The sequence below is a fragment of the Oncorhynchus nerka genome, unplaced genomic scaffold (genome assembly GCF_034236695.1).
Source record: "Oncorhynchus nerka isolate Pitt River unplaced genomic scaffold, Oner_Uvic_2.0 unplaced_scaffold_1378, whole genome shotgun sequence".
Classification (NCBI taxonomy): Eukaryota; Metazoa; Chordata; class Actinopteri; order Salmoniformes; family Salmonidae; genus Oncorhynchus; species Oncorhynchus nerka.
Genome location: NW_027039971.1, coordinates 82501 through 88131, shown reverse-complemented (window position 1 = coordinate 88131; position 5631 = coordinate 82501). Strand labels below are relative to the sequence as shown.

The window sequence follows — 5631 nt, the reverse complement described above, 5'->3', positions numbered from 1 at the left end:
CCTCTTCAACCTCAGGAGGCTGAAGAAATTTGGCTTGTCACCAAAAGCACTCACAAACTTCTACAGATGCACAATCGAGAGCATCCTGGCGGGCTGTATCACCGCCTGGTACGGCAACTGCTCCGCCCTCAACCGTAAGGCTCTCCAGAGGGTAGTGAGGTCTGCACAACGCATCACCGGGGCAAACTACCTGCCCTCCAGGACACCTACACCACCCGATGTCACAGGAAGGCCATAAAGATCATCAAGGACATCAACCACCCGAACCACTGCCTGTTCACCCCGCTATCATCCAGAAGGCGAGGTCAGTACAGGTGCATCAAAGCTGGGACCGAGAGACTGAAAACAGCTTCTATCTCAAGGCCATCAGACTGTTAAACAGCCACCACTAACATTGAGTGGCTGCTGCCAACACACTGTCATTGACACTGACCCAACTCCAGCCACTTTAATAATGGGAATTGATGGGAAATGTTGTAAATATATCACTAGCCACTTTAAACAATGCTACCTTATATAATGTTACTTACCCTACATTATTCATCTCATATGCATACGTATATACTGTACTCTACATCATCGACTGCATCCTTATGTAATACATGTATCACTAGCCACTTTAACTATGCCACTTTGTTTACTTTGTCTACATTCTCATCTCATATGTATATACTGTACTCGATACCATCTACTGTATGCTGCTCTGTACCATCACTCATTCATATATCCTTATGTACATATTCTTTATCCCCTTACACTGTGTATAAGACAGTAGTTTTGGAATTGTTAGTTAGATTACTTGTTGGTTATCACTGCATTGTCGGAACTAGAAGCACAAGCATTTCGCTACACTTGCATTAACATCTGCTAACCATGTGTATGTGACAAATTAAATTTGATTTGATTTGATGATTTGATTTGACTTCCTCCTGTTATCCAGCTGGCCCATAACTTCCTCCAGTCATCCAGCTGGCCCATAACTTCCTCCAATCATCCAGCTGGCCCATAACTTCCCCCAGTCATCCAGCTGGCCCAAAACTTCCTCCAGTCATCCAGCTGGCCCATAACTTCCTCCAGTCATCCAGCTGGCCCATGACTTCGTCCAGTCATCCAGCTGGCCCATAACTTCGTCCAGTCATCCAGCTGGCCCATAACTTCCTCCTGTCATCCATCTGGCCCATAACTTCTTCCAGTCATCCAGCTGGCCCATGACTTCCTCCAGTCATCCAGCTGGCCCATAACTTCCTCCAGTCATCCAGCTGGCCCATAACTTCCTCCTGTTATCCAGCTGGCCCTTAAAGTTACAACTTTCAAGTCAAAACAAAATATGAAAATTAGATAAGGTAATTTTAATATGGGGATCCATTTTTCCATTTATCCATTCAATATGTTCTATTAGGTCAAGATCCAACAGACTTCTTCTTTAGTTAACTTTGTTATTTTCCAAAATGATATTTGAAAAAAATATGCAGAGATATAAAACTTTTTTTTTTCTTCTGTCTAGGTGGTTTGTCACAAAACCTACTCCAATTTCTTTGTGAGTGTCTCCTGCCCTCTGGTGTCGAGGAAGTGAATAACATGTCTAGTCCTCAGTCATTAATTCATCTCAGAAATCCCAGAAAAGGAAAGGTGTAAATACCTAGTCAGTTGTACAACTGAAATGTGTCTTCTGCATTTAACCCCTCTGAATCAGAGAGGTGCGGTGGGGTGAGGGGGGCTGCCTTAATCAACATCCACGTATGTCAGAACATTGTTAATCTAGGAAGAGTTTTTGACCTTGTCAGCTCTGGGATTCGATCCAGGAACCTTTCAGGGAGATAAGTCGTTCATTGGTACGTCTCATCAGGCCCAGTCAGCTTCCAATCATTAGAAACAATTGACATCTGTCTGTCTGTCTGTCTGTCTGTCTGTCTGTCTGTCTGTCTGTAATGTCTGTCTGTCTATAATGTCTTTCTTGTGTCTGCCTGACTGTCTGCCTTTTTGTCTGTCTGTCTGTCTGTCTGTCTGTCTGTCTGTCTGTCTGTCTGTCTGTCTGTCTGTCTGTCTGTCTGTCTGTCTGTCTGTCTGTCTGTCTGTCTCTGTCTGTCTGTCTGTCTGTCTGTCATGTCTGTCTGTCTATAATGTCTGTCTGTCTATAATGTCTTTCTTGTGTCTGCCTGACTGTCTGCCTTTTTGTCTGTCTGTCTGTCTGTCTGTCTGTCTGTCTGTCTGTCATGTCTGTCTGTCTATAATGTCTGTCTGTCTATAATGTCTTTCTTGTGTCTGCCTGACTGTCTGCCTTTTTGTCTGTCTGTCTGTCTGTCTGTCTGTCTGTCTGTCTGTCTGTCTGTCTGTCTGTCTGTCTGTCTGTCTGTCTGTCTGTCTGTCTGTCTGTCTGTCTGTCTGTCTGTCTGTCTGTCATGTCTGTCTGTCTATAATGTCTGTCTGTCTATAATGTCTTTCTTGTGTCTGCCTGACTGTCTGCCTTTTTGTCTGTCTGTCTGTCTGTCTGTCTGTCTGTCTGTCTGTCTGTCTGTCTGTCTGTCTGTCTGTCTGTCTGTCTGTCTGTCTGTCTGTCTGTCTATAATGTCTGTCTGTCTATAATGTCTGCCTTTTTGTCTGTTTTTTCTGTCTGCCTTACTGTCTGTGTTTCTCTGTCTGTCTTTTAACAACTGTTTAATCCCATACGTTCATTGTTCTGCTGACTTAAAAAGCCTGATTCAAATTACAAAAAGTTTTAATCCAACATGTATTTAATGTGTTTCTCAATGGACGTGACTTGACCAAAGGGAGAGAAAGTCATTACTGTAGACTGATGAGATGTAATTACCTAAGACCTCTTTACCGTCCCAGCACAATACTGCCATCTGGTGTGTGTGTGTGTGTGTGTGTGTGTGTGTGTGTGTGTGTGTGTGTGTGTGTGTGTGTCTCATTCCAGCGTCTCAACTTCTACCTCTTTTTATTGGTCAGCCCTGAGAATGGTTCCACAGTACTAACCAATCAGAATGCCCTCCCATTGGACTGGAGACCAGAGTACTAAGCAATCAGGTCAGGTTGGATGGGGAAGCGTCGCTGCACAGCTAATCTCCAGAGATGTTCGATGGGTTCAAGTCCAGGCTCTGGCTGGGCCACTCGAAGACACACAGCTATATGGATCTGTGCCATTGACTTTGAACTGGACTGTGTATACAGCATGAGCGGTCGTGAGTGGATGCACTTGTTCTGAGGTTAAAGCAAGAGCTGCATTTATCCATGTGGGCACATTTAGTTCATATCCTTTGCTAGTTAGTGAGTTATTAGCCCAGTTATAGATCATTCGTTCATATCCTTTGCTAGTTAGTGAGTTATTAGCCCAGTTAAAGATCATTTGTAGTCAGCAATAGGGGAGGGATTGCTCCCTACAAGAGCACAAAACGTGTACATTTCTAGACATCTTTGAAAAGTGAGTCAGATAAATATCTTTTTTTTTCTCTCTTAAAGGGCCAGTGTTGTATTTTGAGGCAGGCTTGAATAAGCTCAGTAGCCAATTGGCAGAGGGTAGCATCATTTTTCTGATTCTCTAATAATGGTAAGGGAAGAATAATGGATTTTATTTTGTGAAGTGGTTTCTTGCATCATACAACACAACAACATTTTCAGTCACCTCCATGTCTGAAGGACAACTGGATAAACAGGTTAAAGGTCAAGCCCTGCATGTTTTCTTCAAAAGTCTGATGGAATGTAGATCTGCATTGAACACCACACATTGGCTGCTACTGTAGGCTGAATGATAGAACAGCTATTTCCATGTTAACATATTATGGGATGCATTTTCTACATTGTTTTTGAAGATAGATCTACATTATGATACCCACAGTAAGTACCCACAGTAGCCTACTTGGCCACTGTTAAAACTGTAACTTAAAGAGGAGACAGCCTCAGTGTTCACAGTAAAACTGTAACTTAAAGAGGGGACAGCCTCAGTGTTCACAGTAAAACTGTAACTTAAAGAGGGGACAGCCTCAGTGTTCACAGGAAAACTGTAACTTAAAGAGGGGACAGCCTCAGTGTTCACAGTAAAACTGTAACTTAAAGTGGGTACAGCCTCAGTGTTCACAGGAAAACTGTAACTTAAAGAGGGGACCACCTCAGTGTTCACAGGAAAACTGTAACTTAAAGAGGGGACAGCCTCAGTGTTCACAGTAAAACTGTAACTTAAAGAGGGGACAGCCTCAGTGTTCACAGTAAAACTGTAACTTAAAGTGGGTACAGCCTCAGTGTTCACAGTAAAACTGTAACTTAAAGCAGGTACAGCCTCAGGGTTCACAGTAAAACTGTATCTTAAAGCAGGTAGAGCCTCAGTGTTCACAGTAAAACTGTAACTTAAAGTGGGTACAGCCTCAGTGTTCACAGTGAACGCACGCTGGAAGTTGCACAGAATTTTCACAAAGTTCGCTCAGCAGACCTGAAATTTGCAGTGCCCCAAAAAATGTAGATGGAACATTGACTGGGATATATGAGTACTGAATGGCTTCCCCAATAAAACAAGTCTTTATATGAGTACTGAATGGTTTCCCCATTAAAACAGGTGTTTATATGAGTACTGAATGGTTTCCCCATTAAAACAGGTGTTTATATGAGTACTGAATGGCTTCCCCATTAATACAGGTCTTTATATGAGTACTGAATGGTTTCCCCATTAAAACAGGTGTTTATATGAGTACTGAATGGCTTCCCCATTAACACAGGTCTTTATATGAGCACTGAATGGTTTCCCCATTAAAACAGGTCTTTATATGAGTTCTGAATGGTTTCCCCATTAAAACAAGTATTGTCATGAGTACTGAATGGTTTCCCCATTAAAACAAGTATTGTCATGAGTTCTGAATGGTTTCTCCATTAAAACAAGTATTGTCATGAGTTCTGAATGGTTTCTCCATTAAAACAAGTCTTTATATGAGTTCTGAATGGTTTCCCCATTAAAACAAGTATTGTCATGAGTACTGAATGGTTTCCCCATTAAAACAAGTCTTTATATGAGTACTGAATGGTTTCCCCATTAAAACAAGTATTGTCATGAGTACTGAATGGTTTCCCCATTAAAACAAGTATTGTCATGAGTTCTGAATGGTTTCTCCATTAAAACAAGTCTTTATATGAGTTGTGAATGGTTTCCCCATTAAAACAAGTATTGTCATGAGTTCTGAATGGTTTCCCCATTAAAACAAGTATTGTCATGAGTTCTGAATGGTTTCCCCATAAAACAGGTCTTTATATGAGTACTGAATGGTTTCCCCATTAAAACAGGTGTTTATATGAGTTCTGAATGGTTTCCCCATTAAAACAGGTGTTTATATGAGATCTGAATGGTTTCCCCATTAAAACAAGTATTGTCATGAGTTCTGAATGGTTTCCCCATTAAAACAAGTATTGTCATGAGTTCTGAATGGTTTCCCCATTAAAACAGGTGTTTATATGAGTTCTGAATGGTTTCCCCATTAAAACAAGTATTGTCATGAGTTCTGAATGGTTTCCCCATTAAAACAGGTGTTTATATGAGTTCTGAATGGTTTCCCCATTAAAACAAGTATTGTCATGAGTTCTGAATGGTTTCCCCATTAAAACAAGTATTGTCATGAGTTCTGAATGGTTTCCCCATTAAAACAGGTCTTT

General features: G+C 41.5%; 1 protein-coding gene across 1 annotated transcript in view; it reads right to left on the bottom strand.

The window, feature by feature from the left end:
- Positions 1-3548: 3548 nt before the first annotated feature.
- LOC135568848 (carbohydrate sulfotransferase 15-like) overlaps positions 3549-5631 on the bottom strand; it is a 45721-nt gene continuing 43638 nt past the window's right edge. Inside the window, exon 4 of the mRNA XM_065015626.1 lies at positions 3549-5631. This exon is cut by the window's right edge and continues 561 nt beyond it. The gene's annotated coding sequence lies outside the window, so the exon portion shown is untranslated.